The sequence below is a fragment of the Hemitrygon akajei genome, chromosome 10 (genome assembly GCF_048418815.1).
Source record: "Hemitrygon akajei chromosome 10, sHemAka1.3, whole genome shotgun sequence".
Lineage (NCBI taxonomy): Eukaryota > Metazoa > Chordata > Chondrichthyes > Myliobatiformes > Dasyatidae > Hemitrygon > Hemitrygon akajei.
Genome location: NC_133133.1, coordinates 104,819,820 through 104,838,313, shown reverse-complemented (window position 1 = coordinate 104,838,313; position 18,494 = coordinate 104,819,820).

Here is an 18,494-nt window from a genome sequence, read left to right as displayed (position 1 = left end):
GAATAATATATTATCCCCTAGACAATGATAGAGCTTATTTCTGATTGATTATTACTATACCTGCGCTTTAGATTGAGTATTGACGACATATGTTATCTAAATGTTTGTATTAACCTTACTTTTGTGCCCCTTTATAAATAAACACATTTAAAAATGGTACCATCAGACTTCAGCGGACCTCTCTATCTTTGCTGGTAAGTGATCCAGTTACGGGATACGTAACACCCATCTACAACTATTATAAGGTTAGCAGATGGGAGCACAAGAATGAAATTAGGAGAACCAGAAGGGGTCATGAGAAGGCCTTAGTGGACAGGATTAAGGAAAACCCAAGGCATTCTACAAGTATGTGAAGAGCAAGAGGATAAGATGTGAGAGAATAGGACCAATCAAGTGTGACAGTGAGAAAGTGTGTATGGAACCAAAGGAGATAGCAGAGGTACTTAATTAGTACATTGCTTCAGTATTCACTACGGAAAAGGATCTTGATGATTGTAGGGATGACTTACAGTGGACTGAAAAGCTTGAGCATATTATGAAAGAGGATGTGCTGAAACTTTTGGAAAGCATCAAGTTAGATAAGTCACCGGGACCAGATGAGATGTAACCCAGGCTACGGTGGGAGGTGAGGGAGGAAATTGCTGAGCCTATGGCGATGATCTTTGCATCATCACTAGGACGGGAGAGGATCTGGCGAATTGGATGGATGCAGATGTTGTTCCCTTATTCAAGAAAGGGAGTAGAGATGGCACAGGAAATTATAGACAGTGAGTCTTACTTCAGTGGTTGGCAAGTTGATGGAAAAGATCCTGAGAGGCAGGATTTATGAACATTTGGAGAGGCATAATATGATTAGGAATAGTCAGCATGGCTTTGTCAAAGGCAGGTTGTGTCTTACGAGCCTGATTGAATTTTTTGAGGATTTAATGTAACACATTGATGGAGGTAGACCAGTAGATGTAGTGTCTATGGATTTCAGCAAAGCATTTGATAAAATACCCCATGCAAGGCTTAATGAGAAAGCAGAGGCATGGGATCCAAGGGGACATTGCTTTGTGGATCCAGAACTGCCTTGCCTACAGAAGGCAAAGAGTGGTTGTAGACGGGTCATATTCTACATGGAGATCGGTGACCAGTGGTGTGCCTCAGGGATCTGTTCTGGGTCCCCTACTCTTTGTGATTTTTATAAATGACCTGGATGAGAAAGTGGAGGGATGGGTTAGTAAGTTTGCTGATGACACAAAGGTTGGAGGTGTTGTGGATAGTGTGGAGGGCTGTCAGAGGTTCCAGCGGGATATTGATAGGATGCAAAACTGGGCTGAGAAGTGGCAGATGTAGTTCAACCCAGATAAGTGTGAAGTGGTTCATTTTGGTCGGTCAAATATGATGGCAGAATATAGTATTAATGGTAAGACTCTTGGCAGTGTAGAGGATCAGAGGAATCTTGGGGTCCGAGTCCACAGGACACTCAAAGCTGCTGCGCAGGTTGACTCTGTGGTTAAGAAAGCATACGGTGCATTGTCCTTCATCAATCGTGGGATTCAGTTTAGGAGCTGAAAGGTAATGTTGCAGCTATATAGGACCCTGGTCAGACCCACTTCGAGTACTGTGTTCAATTCTGGTTGCCTCACTACAGGAAGGATGTGGAAACCATAGAAAGGGTGCAGAGGAGATTTACAAGGATGTTGTCTGGTTTGAGGAGGATGCCTTGTGAGAGTAGGCTGAGTGAACTTGGCCTTTTCTCCTTGGAGCGGCAGAGGATGAGAGGTGACCTGATAGAAGTGTATAAGATGATGAGAGGCATTGATCATGTGGATAGTCAGAGGCTTTTTCCAGGGCTGAAATGGTTGCTACAAGAGGACACAGGTTTAAGGTGCAGGGGAGTAGGTACAGAAGAGATGTCAGGGTTAAGATTTTTTATGCAGAGAGTGGTGAGTGTGTGGAATGGGCTGCCGGAAATGGTCATGGAGATGGATACAATAGGGTCTTTTAAGAGACTCCCGGATAGGTACATGGAGCTTAGACTATGGGTAACCCTAGGTAATTTGTAAGGTAAGACATGTTCAGCACAGCATTTTGGGCTGAAGGGCCTGTATTGTGCTGTAGGTTTTATATGTTTCTATGTTTCTCAGTAAAGAATCTACCATAAGCAAAGACCCCATCTATCCCTATCAAGCAGAAGACACAAAAGCCTGAAAGCATGTACCGCCCGGCTCAAGGACAGCTTCCATCCAGCTGCCGTCAGACTCTTGAATGGACCTCTTGTCCAATACGATGGACTCTTGGCCTCACATTCAACCTCGTAATGACCTTGCACTTTATCGCTTACCTGCACTGCACTCTCTCTCTAGCTGTTATGCACTGTGGAACGATTTGATTTGTATGCAAGATAATCAGTACACGTGACAATAAAGAACCAATTTTAATACCAATATCTAAGCATTGCTGAACTGATAAGTTGGCAATGTGTAACAGTAAACATTGTATTTCATAATCAGAGACTGTGGTTAATATTCCTCTTCTAGAGATTTTGCAAATTATTTTTGATAGAAGCTAATTGATCCCTGTGTATTCCTAACATAAGAAATACTAATGACCTCTTCAAATTCTGAATAGCGACAAATACATACATTTAGATAGGAAAATACATAGATAGACAGATAAATGAGCTTTATTTGTCACAAGTACATCGTAACATCAAAACATACAGTAAAATGCATCATTTCAAGTCACATCAAATCAGTGAAGATTGTGCCTGGAAGCACAGAAGTGTTGCTATGCTTTTGCCACCAACATAGCATACTCACAACTCACTCAACCTAACTTGTACCTGTCACAACCATGTGACGTTGGTAGAGTATTACACAAAACATAGAAACTTACAGCACATTACAGACCCTTCATCCCACAATATTGTGCTGACCATGTAACCTACTCCAGAGACTGCCCAGAATTTCCCTAGCGGATAGCCCTCTATTTTTGTGAGCTCCATGTACTTATCTAAGAGTCTCTTAAAAGACCCTATTGTATCTGCTTCCACCACCACCACCGCCATTGCATTCCACGCACCCACCACTCTCTGTGTGAGAAACCTACCCCTGACAGCCCTTCAGTACCTATTTCCCTTTCAATATTTTTATTAATTTGTACATAGAAGAATACAGAGTACAAGATATATATTGTCAAAAAAGGATAAAATATTACCAAATACATTATATTTGAATCACACTTGCAATCTCATTACCCTATATTCATGTAAATTCAATTAAATCATAATATTGAAATGTGTTAATTTTATTATACAAAAAAAATAATCTAAGTCCACTACCAAGATCGAAGCTGTTTGGTAAAGAAAGTAAAAAGGAAAAAAAATTCTTATCATATAGTGAAATATGTTATTAGCCAACATCTGTACTTTAACAGCAAATCAAAGGTTTTGAAAATACTTCAAAAGTGGTCCCCACAATGTTTGAAAGTCTTGACTAGATTCAGAAATTGAACAATGGATCTTTTCTAAATTTAAGCATGACATAACATCACGTAACCATTGAGCGTGAATAAGCAGGCTGACATCCTTCCATTTAAGCAAGAACACCCTCCTAGCTATAAGAGAAATAAAAGCCAAAATGTGTAAATCAGATGTCTCCAAAATATTATCTTTTCCTCCAACAATACCGAATAAGGCCGTCAAAGGTTAGGTTTAAAATTTACTTTGAAAAGAACAGAGAAAGTTTGGAATACTTCCTTGCAGTATTTTTTAGACATGTCTAAAGCATAGGAATCAGTGAAGCTTCTCCATTATTACATTGATCACATAGGGAGATATATCCGAATAAAAACGAGATAGGTTATCCTTGGTCATGTGGGCCCTATGGACCACTTTAAATTGGAGGAGGGAGTGGCGGGCACATAACGATGAAGTGTTAACCAATTTAAAAATTCCATTCCAAGTTTCCTCAGTAATTGAAATCTGCAAATCTTGTTCCCAAAGATTTTTAATTTTGTCGAAAGGTGCATTTCTCATTCCCAGCACCATGCCATAAATATTGGATACTGAACCATTATGAAAAGGTTTCAAATTAGAAATTACGTCTAATAAGTTCTTATCGGGACTTTTAGGAAAAGTATATAATTGAGATCGCAGAAAGTCTCTAATTTGTAGATATCGAAAAAAGTGGATTTTTGGTAAGCTATATTTAGCTGACAATTGCTCAAATAAAAAGAGACTTCCTCCAACAAATAGATCCTGGAAGCATTTAATACCCAATCAACCCCATTCTTTAAAAACTGGTCAGTCATAGAAGGTTTTAAAAAAAATTAGAAAAATGGGACTTGAAAGAGAAAATCTCAATAAACCAAAGTATTTGGTTTACCAAATTGTCAGTTAGTTTACTTAAAGATAAAGAAAGAGAGGATCCAAGAAGAGAAATGATAGAAAATGTATTAATAAAATTAGCTTCTAAAGAAACCCATACCGGACAGTCCTCACAGTTAATACAATATGCCCAAAATGTAAGATTTCATATATTGACTGCCCAGTAATAAAACCTAAAATTTGGTAAAGCTAAACCTCCATTCTTTTTAGCTTTTTGAAGATGAACTTTATTTAATCAAGAATGTTTGTTTTTCCATATATAAGAAGATAGAAGAGAATCAAGAGAATCAAAAAAGGATTTAGAAATAAAAATGGGTAAGGCCTGAAAAAGGCATATAAATTTAGGTAAGAAATTCATTTTAATAGAATTAATTCGGCCAATCAACAATAACAAGAGGGACGACCAGTTTGATTGTGCCCTTTTTACATAATTCAGTAGGGTAAGAAAGTTTTCTTTAAGTAGGTGTTTATAATTCTTTGTAATTGTTACACCCAAATAGGTAAAACGATTTCTTACAATTTTAAAAGGAAGGTTAGCACTAATTGATACCAAATTATTCAAAGGAAAATGTTCACTCATGTAAATTCAGTTTATATCCTGAAAACTGGCTGAAACAGGAGAGTAATGAAAGTGCAGGAGATAACGAAGTCTCAACATTAGAAATAAAAAGCAATATGTCATCAGCATAGAGCGAAACTTTGTGGGTAGTACCTCTCCTTAAAATACCAGTGATATCACTAGATTCTCGAAAAGCAATGGCAAAGGCCAGATCAAAGAGCAAAGGGCTCAAAGTTCGGTACCTATTTCTAAGCACCTTAAATCTGTGCCTCTCGTGCTAGCTCATCCTCCATCATTCCAAGAAGAGAAGGCAGAGTTCACTCAATCTATTCTCATAAGGTACACCCTCCAATCCAGGCAACATTCTTGTCAATCTCCTCTGCGCCCTTTCTATAGTATCCTCATCCTTCCTGTAGCGAGGGCTGAGTTTGTTGCTGTTTGGATTTTCTGTATTCTCTGCAATTTATTAATTATACTTATCTGCATTGTTGCACTTCTGTATTTTTGTGGTCTTAGCCAAGACCTTGTAAGTTTTACTGTTTTGGTTTAATTCATTTGTTAATACAATTCCTAGTTTTGTTTAACCCTTCTGAGTCTGTGTGATCCTGGGTCCAAAGAAGCAACGCGAATGTATGTCTGAGGAATGTGGGGAGGGACTGCAGCACCTGGGGGAAATCCGTGTGTTTATACAGGCTTTTGATAGCCAGCAGTGGGGATCGAACCTTATTGGTGCTATAAAGTGATGTGTGACCACTACACTACACTGCCACCTCTCACGATAATACAGATCTAATATTTTCATAGAAACATAAAAAACCTACAAAACAATACCACAAAGTTGTGCCGAACATGTCACTACCTTAGGAAATTATTAGGCGTACTTACAACCCTCTATTTTTCTAAGCTCCACGTACCTATTCAAAAGTCTCTTAAAAAACCCTATCAAATCCGCCTCCTCCACTGTTGCCGGCAGCCCATTCCACACACTCACAATTCTTGGCATAAAAATACCCCTGACATCTCCTCTGTACCTACTCCCCAGCACCTTAAACCTGTGCCCTCTTGTAGCAGACATTTCAGCCCTGGGAAAAAGCCTCTGACTATCCACACAATCAATGCCTCTCATCATCTTATACACCTCTATCAGGTCACCTCTCATCCTCCATCACTGCAAGGAGAAAAGGTTGAGTTCACTTAACCTGTTTTCATAAGGCATGCTCCCCAATCCAGGCAACATCCTTGTAAATCTCCTCTACACCCTTTTTATGGCTTCCACATCCTTCCTGTAGAGAGGCGACCAGAAGTGAGCACTGTACTCAGCTCCTAATTTAATGTCACGATTAATGAAGGCCAATATACCATATGCCTTCTTAACCACAGAGTCAACCTGCGCAGCTGCTTTGAGTGTCCTATGGACTCAAACCCAAAGATCCTTCTGATCCTCCACACTGCCAAGAGTCTTACCATTAATACTATATTCTGGCATCATATTTGACCTACCAAAATGAACCACGTCACATTTATCTGGGTTGAAATCCATCTGCCACTTCTCAGCCCAGTTTTGCATCCTATCAATATCCACAACACCTCCAATTTCTGAGTCATCAGCAAACTTACTAACCATCTGGCTTGCCGACTTCCCTTACTTCCCTTACTCCCTCCACTTCCTCATCCAGGTCATTTATAAAAATCACGACGAGTAAGTGTCCCAGAACAGATCTCTGAGGCCCACCACTGGTCAACAACCTCCATGCAGAATATGACCCGTCTACAACTACTCTTTGCCTTCTGTGAGCAAGCCAGTTCTGGATCCACAAAGCAATGCACCCTTGGAGACATTACTTTCTCATTACTTTCTGAATAAGCCTTAAATGGGGTACCTTGTCAAATGCCTTGCCAAAATCCATATACACTACATCTACTGCCCTTCCTTCATCAATGTGTTTAGTCACATCCTCAGAAAATTCAGTCAGGCTCTTAAGGCACGATCTGCCTTTGACAAAGCCATGCTGACTATTCCTAATCAAATTATACCTCTCTAAATGTTCATAAATCCTGCCTCTCAGGATCTTCTCCATCAACTTACCAACCACTGAAGTAAGACTCATAGGTCTATAATTTTCTGGGCTATCTCTACTCCCTTTCTTGAACAAAGGAACAACATTCGCAACCCTCCTATCCTCTGGAATGTCTCCTGTCCCCATTGATGGTGCAAAGATCATCGCCAGAGGCTCAGCAGCCTCCTCCCTCACCTCCCACAGCAGCCTGGGGTACATTTTAACCGGCGACTTACCCAACGTGATGCTTTCCAAAAGCTCCAGCACATCCTCTTTCTTAATATCTACATGCTCAAGTTTTTCAGTCTGCTGCAAGTCATCATTACAATCATTAAGATCCTTTTCCATAGTGAATATTGAAGTAAGGTATTCATTAAGTACCTCTGCTATTTCCTCCAGTTCCATACACACTTTCCCACTGTCACACTTGATAGGTCCTATTCTTTCACATCTTATCCTCTTGCTCTTCACATACTTGTAGAATGCCTTGGGGTTTTCCTTAATCCTGCCTGCCAAGGCCTTCTCATGGCCCCTTCTGGCTCTCCTAATTTCCTTCTTAAGCTCCATCCTAGTGGCCTTATAATCTTCTAGATCTCTAACATTACCTAGCTCTCTGAACATTTTGTAAACTTTTCTTTTCTTCTTGACTAGATTTATTACAGCCTTTGTCCACCACGGTTCCTGTACCCTACCATAACTTCCCTGTCTGATTGGAACATACCTGTGCAGAACTCCACACAAATATCCTCTGAACATTTGCCACATTTCTTCCATACTTTTCCCTGAGAACATCGGTTCCCAATTTAAGCTTCCAATTTCCTGCCTGATAGCCTCATAATTCCCCTTACTCCAATTAAATGTTTTTCTAACTTGTCTGTTCCTATCTCTCTCCAATGCTATTGTATAGAATTATGATCACTATCTCCAAAATGCTCTCCCACTGAGAGATCTGACACCTGACCAGGTTGATTTCCCAATACCAAATCAAGTACAGTCTCTCTTTTTGTAGGTTTATCTACATATTGTGTCAAGAAACCTTCCTGAACACACCTAACAAACTCCACCCCATCTAAACCCCTTGCTCTAGGGAGATGCCAATCAATATGCTTTCAAGAAGGAGCTAGATAGGTATCTTATGGATAGGGGAATCAAGGGATATGGGGACAAGGCAGGAACCGGGTATTGATAGTAGATGATCAGCCATGATCTCAAAATGGCGGTGTAGGCTCGAAGGGCCGAATGGTCTACTTCTGCACCTATTGTCTATTGTCTATTGATATTTGGGAAATTAAAATCTCCCATCCTGACAATTCTGTTATTATTACACCTTTCCAGGATCTGTTTCCCTATCTGCTCCTCGATATCCCTGTTACTATTGGGCGGCCTATAAAAAACACCCAGTAAAGTTATTGACCCCTTCCTGTTTCTAACCTCCACCCACAGAGACTCTATAGACAATCCCTCTATGACGTCCATCTTTTCTGCAGCCGTGACACTACCTCTGATCAACAGTGCCAAGCCCCACCTCTTTTGCCTCCCACCCTGTCCTTTCTGAAACATCTAAAACTCGGTACTTGAAGTAACCATTCCTGTCCCTGAGCCATCCAAGTCTCTGTAATGGCCACCACATCATAGCTCTTCAAGATAACAACTTTCTACAGTGAGAGACTCTTTCTAGCTTGTGGGGTTATTCAAGGTCAATCAAATAACTGTATTGGTCAGAAAAACAGAAAGCAACTGATAAAAATATTCTGGAGGATACTTTTAAAAAATACACTTTCTTAATCCAAGTGATTTATAGACCCTAAAAGATATAGTTTGAAATGGGGACCTGCCAGTACAGCTGAAGGCTTTTATGGTGAGATATATTGCAAATCAGCACAATCCTCGGCAAATACTCTGTTCACAACAAGTTCCACACTGGATTGCAGAGTAATCAAGTGAAAGCATTCTCAGCTCTCAACTTTCCTTTTCATTTCCTCACCATAGAATATCTGTGGAGTTCAACAATTATATTGAACTCACAGTGCAAACTGTTGTGATCTCACTTCTGTAAACTAGCTACAGTGCAAGAGATCTGGTGACTTTCTGTCCAGTCGTCACAGATAATTTGCAGCTTGCTAGCTGCTGCAACAAGAGGGGCACCAGAAGTCCCTGTGTAAAAAGGTTTGGTTTGGAGGTCTGCTTCTTTTAGTATGATCACTGCTTAACCTGGTGTTAAGTAAGTCTGCTCACAAACCACAGAAAATCTGCAGATGCTGGAAATCCAAGGAACATGCACATAATGCTGGAGGAATGCAGCAGGCCAGGAATGGAGAAAGGTACAGTTGATGTTTTGGGCTGAGACCGTACATCAGGACTAGAGAAAAAAAGATGTGGATTAGATTTTCTTCTGTTCCTCATCTGCTCCTCATCTTTTTTTACAATGAAACAGGGTAAGAAGCCCATTCTTTATTTTAAGACCCAATATAAGATTGAGAGATTTATCTTCCACCTGACCACACTGCAGCCATACAGACTCGCTTCCAATATCTATTTCAATATTGGCTATTTCACAGAACATAAACTTTACCGGGTGACCTGATAGAGGTGCCTAAGTTGAGGAGAGGCATTGATCGTGTGGATAGTCAGAGGCTTTTCCCCAGGGCTGAAATGGCTAGCACGGGAGGGCACAGTTTTAAGGTGCTTGGAAGTAGGTACAGAGTAAATGTCAGGGGTAAGTTTTTTATGCAGAGAGTGGTGAGTGCGTGGAATGGGTTGCCGGCAACTGTGGTGGAGGTGGACACGATAGGGTCTTTTAAGAGACTCTTGGATAGGTACATGGAACTTCGAAAAATAAAGGGCTATGGGTAATCCTAGGTAATTTCTAAGGAGGACAAGTTCAGCTCAGTATTGTGGGCCAAAGAGCCTGTATTGTGCTGTAGGTTTTCTATTTTTCTATTACAGCATAGTACAGATGCTTTGGCTCAAAATGTTGTGCCAACCTTTTAACTTACTATAAGATCAATTTAACCCTTCCCTCTCACATAGCCCTCCATTTTTCTATCATCCATCTGCCTATCTGAGAGTCTCTTAGTTGTCTGTGTTTACCCCTACCCCTGGGAGTGCCACCACCCTCACACTAACTCTGGTAAACTAAAATGATGCCTTTGTGAATTAGCCATTTCACAAAGGGTCTGACCGCCCATCTGTACTGACTATTCTAGTGTCTCAGGTTGTTTTATTCTCCAGTAACACACAGTGAGCTGCTATGTGCAAGGTACGAAACTTGCTGGGCACTGTCTAACTGCACTATTAACAATTCATGTGCACAGTAACATTTGCCACAGATGTTCCTTTTGTCCTATCCATCCATCCCGCTCCTTCTCTGCAACTTAAAGCTAGCAATCCTCTCTCCATCCTAGATCCAAACAAGTGTCTTCACCCTGAAATACTAACTCTGTTTCTCTTTCCACAGATACTGTCTGACTTGCTGAGTGTTTCCAGCATTCTTTGTTCTTGTTTCAACTGTTGACTGCTTTAATCTCAACTAGCTAAACCACCAATGGACTGAGGATTTCTGATTGTCAGGGAATGAATGGCTCCTTTCCCGTTGGATATGTTGGATTACCCTAATTTCATCCACACTTGGCTGAGAGATCAATGTTCAGAATTTCTTCAACTGCTTCAGCTCTTGTTCATCCACTATAGGATCCCAGTCACAAGGATATTAAATATTGAAATATATTAAATAACCTGTGTTTGAAGAGGAATTGTAGTGCCAGTTGTATTCAGGGTTCAAATATACTGAGTGGCCACTTTATTAGGTACTGGAGTGGAAGCCAGTGGGGTCTACTGCTGCTGTAGCCCATCCACTTCAAGAGTTGCCATGTTGTACATTCAGAGACGCTCTTCTCTTCTGCACACCACTATTGTCAAGCACAATGTCACCTTCCTATCAGCTTGAACCAGTCTGGACATTCAAAGGGACTTAGAGATTCTCATGCAAGGCTGCAAGAGGGTTAATTCACAGGTTGAGTCTGTGGTAAAAGAGGCAAATGCAATGTTGGCATTTATTTCAAGGGGAATAGAATATAAAAACAAGGGGATAATGCTGAGGCTTTATTAGACACTAGTCAGCCTGCACTTGTAGTATTGTCAACAGTTTTGGGCTCCAGATCTCAGAAAAGATGTGTTGTCATTGAAGAGAGTCCAAAGGAGGTTCATGAGGATGAATCCAGGAATGAAGGGGTTAATATATGAGGAGGGTTTGGCAGCTTTGGGCCTGTACTCACTGGAATTTAGAAGAATGTTGGGGGATCTCATTGAAATCTACTGAATCTTGAAAGGACTGGATAAGATGGATGTAGAGAGGACATTACCTCAAAATTGAGGGGCGACCCTTTAGAAAGGAGGTAAGGAGAATTTTTTTTAGCAAGAGAGTAGTTAATCTGTGGAATGCTCTGCTACTTACTGTAGTGGAGGCTAAGTCTATGGGTATACTTAAAACGTAAATTGACAGTTTCCTGATCAATCAGGTCATCAAAGGATATGGTGAGAAGGCAGGTATCTGGGGTTGAGTGGGATCCAGGATCAGCTTAGATGGAACGGCAGAGCAAGCTTGATTGGTTATACGCACAACACACCGGAGGAACTCAGCAGGTCGGGCAGCATTCGTGGAAACGAGCAGTCAACGTTTCGGGCTGAGACCCTTCATCAGAACTAAAGAGGAGGGGGCAGGGGCCCTATAAAAAAGGTGGGGGGAGGGTGGGAAGGAAAAGGCTGGTAGGTTCCAGGTAAAAAACCAGTAAGGGGAAAGATCAAGGGGTGGGGGAGGGAAGCAGGAAGGGGATAGGCAGGAAAGGTGAAGAAGGAATGTAAGGGGAAAGCATTATGGGTAGTAGAAGGAGGCTGAACCATGAGGGAGGTGATAGGCAGCTGGAGGAGGAGGCAGAGTGAAACTGGGATGGAGGAAGGGTGGGGGAGCGAATTACCGGAAGTTGGAGAATTCAATATTAATGCCAAGGGGCTGGAGACTAACTAGACGGTATATGAGGTGTTGTTCCTCCAACCTGAGTTTGGCCTCATCATGGCAGTAGAGGAGGCCATGTATGGACATATCCGAATGGGAATGTGAAGCAGAGTTGAAGTGGGTGGCAACTAGGAGATCCTGTCTGTTGTGGCGGATAGAGCAGAGGTGCTCGACGAAGGCTTGATGGGCTGAATGGCCTAATTCTGCTCCTCTGTCTTATAGTCTTATGGTCCTATATTTTCTCCTCTGACCTCTCTCATTAATGAAGCGTTTTCACCCACAGAGCTGCCACTTGCTTGTTATTTTTATCTTTGTCACACAATCCTCTGTAAACTCTAAAGTCTGTTGTGTATGAACATTCCAGATGATCAGTAGTTTCTGAGATACTCAAATCACCCTGTCTGGCACCAGCAATCACCCATCATTAAAGGCATTTAGATCCCATTTCTTCACCATTCTGATGTTTGGTCTGAACCTCTTGACCATGTCTGCATGCTTTTATGCTTCAAGTTGCTGCCACATGATTGGCTGATAGATATTGCATTAATGAGCAGGTGTACAGGTGTACCTAATAAGTGACCACTGAGGATATCAGAAAGAATTTTGTAATAAAATCACAATACTCACAGTATTTTTCCTGTGTGAGGGGTGTGGTACAGCTTCACCTCTCTAATCATTTCGGTTCTTTTCGTCCATTACCTCCTTCAGCCTTTACCTTCTGTGGTTTTCAATCTCTTTTCCCTCTGGTCCCATTAATTTCTTTTCCTGGACCAGTGAGGCTGATGGTACCACATTCACTAGCTCTCTGGTTCAGGTAAAATGGCTGAGCTGAGTCCCCCCGGAGTATGTCACACAAGGGAGCATGTTGATCAAATCACTGAGCAGGGCCTCTTAAATCCCATTCTCAAAAGATACCAGGCTCAGTTTGTGTGTCTGGAACATCCACCTGTTGTCAATAACCACATCCTGCCAATTGCCAACTATTCTCATGCTTATTCTCCACACTGACGTCTCCCCTAATTTGTAAACCACAAGAGCCATGTCTCGCAATTTGTAAACAGAAAGCTCACTCCGTGCCCAGTGCTCATGCAGTTACTCAGAGATCTTTCAAAATGTAGCTGGCATCATCCATCACCAAGCACGAGATACAATTGCTAACAATTACCATCTTTATCCAGAGGCTTTCCACTCACACCAGCACAAGCTTGACCCATCTAATCTGATCAAACCATAGGCTTTTTAAGAGGAAAGAAGTCTTCCTTTGCCTGTGTTGGTGCTTCTTCAGATGTGATAAGCGCACATGATGAAAGTGTGACCTTCGCTGAAGTTATTTGTGGCTGAATTCATGGCATAGGCAAAACCAAGGAAATTGAAATAGTTTTTTTTTGGTTTTCCCTTTAAAATTTTAATTAATAATTCACAAGCACTCTGCTTGACTGCTTTCCATTCATATTTTGAAGTGTCAGTGGGGCAACACAGCACTTGATAGCACCAGCAGCCTGGGTTCAATTCCCACTGCTGTCTACATTCTCCCCACAACCACTTGAGTTTCCACTGGGGGATCCAGTTTCCTCACACAGAACAAAGACTACCGGTTAATAGGTTAATTGGTCATTGTGATGAACGTGGGATTAAATCGGGTGATTGCTGGCAGGTGCAGTTTGAAGGGCCAGAAGGGCTTATTCCACTCTCCATCTCAATAAATAAACAGACAGAAGAAATACACAGAAAGATTTAACTAAACTCTTGCTACTTGCATACCCACTTTCATCAAGGAACATAATGGCTCCTTCCCAAGCATAGCTTCACAATAGCTTGGAACAGGAGATGACAATGATCAATATATAATCAACATTTAACATTTTTTAAAGTTACCGAAATACATAATTTAGTTATGATGGCAACGAGCTGCAGTCTCCATCAAAGTGGATCAGGCTTTGGTGTTTTTTAGTTCATACAGGTTGTTTTAGGGACAGAGAGGGGAATTATGGTCAGGTTAGTGTTTAGGGACAGGGATATGGAGGAATTCGTGGACAAGGCAGAGTTTCACTCTGCATACAAAGGCCACTGATGTCGATGTGGTGGGATGTCAGGCTGGCAGAGCAGCAAGGACATTTTGGATCCTATCATCAACCAATCAGGAGTTCGAGGCCTGGAGTTCGCATCCTCAGCCAGGGACGTCATTCATAGTCATCAGGGAGTCCTGGACTGAAGCCAGAAGGTTGAGCAGAAGTCCAGATCAAAGCCCAAAGTTCAATTGGAAGTCCAGAAATTGAGCCCCAATGGTGGAGCCCCAAATCAGTGAGTTTCTGTGAGTCTTATGGAGAAGTCAAAGGCCCGAGTTAGTGAATCTTTGTGACTCCATTGGGGAAGTCAAAGGCCCAAGTCAGCGAATCTTTGTGATTCGCTGGGTAAGACAAGGGCCCGGTGTCTGTTACTCCTTGATCCTGGTGGAAAACGGAGGCAAAGGTGGCTGTCATGGGGTAAGAGGACTATCCTTGGGTGTGCTGGTTGTTAATGGAAATGATGTTTTTCACTGTATATATCAATGTATGTATGATAAATAAAGCTGAATCTGAAATATGGCAAATTCCTGTTAATTGGGCTATTGATTAATGGACAGCTGCTTATTTGGGACAACTCTTAAAGAACAAAAACTAATCAAAAAAATTTCCAGGATTCCCTTCATTTATTTGGGGCACTATGTTGCTTAACTGGGACAGAAAACAGTTGTCTTTCTGGTAAAACCATAAGACATTGGAGCAGAATTAGGCCATCTGGCCCATCAAGTCTGCTCTGCCATTCAATCATTTTTTTCTTCTCCTCCTCAACCCCAGTTCCCAGCCGCCTTCCTGTAACCTTTGATGCCATGTTCAATCAAGAACCTATCAATCTCTGCCTTAAATACACCCAATGACCTGGCCTCCACACCTGCATATGGCAACAAATTCCACAAATTCACCACCCTTTGGCTAAAGAAATTTTTCCGCATCTCTGTTTTGAAAGGGCACTCCTCTATCCTGAGGCTGTGCCCGCTTGTCCTAGACTCTCCCACTTTGGGAAACATCCTTTCCACATCTACTCTGTCTAGGACTTCCAGCATTCAAAAGAATTCCAGCAAATACAGACCCAGAGCTAACAAACATTCCTCAAATGGTAACACTTTCATTCCTGGAATTATCCTTATGAACTTGCTCTGGACCCTCTCCAATGCCAGCACATCTTTTCTAAGATGAGGGGACCAAAACTGTTCACAATACTCAAAGTGAGGCCTCGCCAGTGCCTTATAAAGCCTCAGCATCATGTCTTTGCTCTTGTATTCTAGACCTCTTGAAATGAATGCTAACATGGCATTTGCCTTCCTCATCACCAGCTCTACCTGTAAGTTAACCTTTAGCATGTTCTGCACAAGGACTCCCAAGGTTCTCTGAATCTCAGATTTTTGAACTTTCTCCCCATCTAGAAAATAGTCTGCACATTTATTTACTACCAAAGTGTATGACCATGCATTTTCCAACATTGTGTTTCATTTGCCACTTTCTTGCCCATTCTCCTTGTAACTCTCACTTCAACTAGCAACTTACTATAGGGGGTGATAACCCCCGGCCCAGCCAAACTTATGAAATCACATTTGGGTGGATGCCATGTGATGTGTTCCCTGTTACAAATCAGTACCCCGAAATAACCGAAGTACCCTGAAACGGTGAGCACACACGTGCACACACAAGGACTCAAGTACTTGCACTAACAGCACTTCGTGCATTACTGTGATATTCTGGTGCTTCTGCAACTTATTTTCTACTACTTATCTATTTAATACTGTATTTTTATTATTATTACTGTCTTGTTTTGATCTACTGCTTTATTTAATTGCCAGAGAGGAACTAAACAGAGTTTCATTGTATCAATGTATAATGACAATAAAGATCATTCAATAACAAACAGTACACAAAATGCAATTAAACGATTAAGCTTTATAATTCTTAATTTGACTATATGGTTAGTAGAGAAACAAAATAAAATTTAAAAAAGGCCCAGTCTTACTAAACAGTCTGTTGCACAAAGTTGGAGATCACTGATAAGCCGATTGTTCACCATCAACATCCTCTGATCGTCGCTGCGAGTCCACCCCATCCACTGGTCTACCGACTCTCTCCATCCGCGTCTTCTCTCCTTGTCTCTCCTCAGCAAAAGCTTGCAAAAAAAGTCCTTCCAGATTCACAAGACAGGACAACAAAATCCTGATTGGCTAACATGCATACCGCAGTCCTGTTATCTCCAGCCATAACCCAAACATCGCTGCTACAGAGAAACCGTTACCTCAGCAGTGAACATTCCAGAGAAGCCATTACAGCACATTACATCCTTATCTAAGTCCTTCTGCATCCTACCTGTTTCCTCAACACTACCTGCCCCTCCACCAATCTTTGTATCATCTGCAAACTTGGCAACAAAGCCATCTACTCCATCATCTAAATCATTTATATCCAGCATAAAAAGAAGTGGTTCCAATATCTACCCTTGTGGAACACCACTAGTCACTGACAGCCAACCAGGAAAGGATCCTTTTATTCCCACTCGCTGCTTCCCACCAGTCAGCCAATGCTCTAACTTTCCTGTAACACCATGGGCTCTTAACTTGGTAAGCTGTCTCATTTGTGGCACCTTGTCAAAGGCCTTCTTTGTCCAAATATACAACATCCACTGCATCCCCTTTATCTATCCTACTTGTAATCTCCCCAAAGAATTCCAACAGGTTCGTCAGGCAGGATTTTCCCTGAAGGAAACCATGTTGTCTTTGTACTATCTTGTCCTGTGTCACCAAGTACTCCATCCTTAACAATTGACTCTAACATCTTCCCAACCACTGAGCTCAGGCTAACTGGTCTCTAATTTCCTTTCTGCTGCTTCCTCCTTTCTTAAAGAGTGGAGTGACATTTGCAATTTTCCAGTCCTCTGAAACCACGTCAGAGTCCAATGATTTTGGAACCATCATTTCTAATGTCACCACAATCTCCAACGCTACCTCTTTCAGAACCCTAGAGTGCAGTTCACCTGGTGTAGGTGACTTATGTACATTTAGGTTTTTCAGCTTTTTGAGCACCTTCTCCCTTGTAATAGTAACTGCACCCACTTCTCTTCCTTCACTCACTACAACATCAGGTATACAATTAGTATCTTCCACAGTGAAGACTGATGCAAAATACTTATTTAGTTTATCTGCCATCTCCTTGTCTCCCGTTATTATTTCTCCTGCCTCATTTTCTAATGGTTCTATATCCACTTCCATCTCTCTTTTATTTGTAACATACTTGTAAAAACTTTTGCTATCCACTTTGATATTATTTGCTAGCTTGCTTTCATATTTCATCCTGTCTCTCCTAATGATTCTTTTATTTGCTCTCTGTAGTTTTTTTAAAACTTCCCAATCCCCTGTCTTCCCATTAATTTTTGCTTTGTTGTATGCCCTTCCTTTTGTTTCACAATAGCTTTGACTTCTCTTGTCAGCCACAGTTGTACTATTTTACCATTTGAGTATTTCTTCATTTTAGGAATACATATGTCCTGCAGGTTCCTCATTTTTCCCAGAAACACACGCCACTGCTGCTCTGCTGACATCCCTGTCAGCAGCTCCTTCCAATTTACTTTGGCCAACTCCTCTCTCATACCACTGGAATTTCCCTTACTCCACTGAAATACTGCTACATCAGACTTTACATTTTCCATATCAAATTTCAAGTTGAACTCAATCAAATTGTGATCACTGGTTCCTAAGGGTTCTTTTTACCTTAAGCTCCCTAATCACCTCCAGTTCATTACATATCAATCCAGAATATCTGATCCCCTAGCAGGCTCAATGACAAACTACTCTAAAAAGCCATCTCTTAGGCATTCAACAAACTCACTCTCTTGAGATCCATTACCAACCTGATTTTCCCAATTGACCTGCATGTTAAAATCTCCCATGACTACCATAACATAGCCCATTTGACTCGCCTTTTCTATTTCCCATTGTAATCTGTGGTTCACCTCCCAGCCACTGTTGGGAAGCCTGTATATAACTGCCATCAACACCCTTTTACCCTTGCAGCTTCTGAACTCAACCCACAAGGGTTCAACATCTTCCGATCCTATGTCACATCTTTCTAATGATTTGATGCTGTTCTTTACCAATAGAACCACACCACCCCCTCTGCCCCCTCTGTAGTGTTCTCATTTGTTTTGTATTTCATTTATATACAAAATTTGTAACTCGGTTGTCTTTGTTATACCTCTTTAACTATTTCCATGAAACACTGACTAATTGGGACAGCTGCTTAATTGGGCCAAAATGTACTGGTCTTGATGTGTCCCAATTTACCAGAATCCACAGCACATGATTTCCAGGATCTCTGATTGCAGTATGTATCTCTTAGTGTGAAATGAAAAGGTTGTTTTTAGATTACTTTAGTGAGATTGCTGTTACTGTGTGAAGTTGCTTTGAACACACTT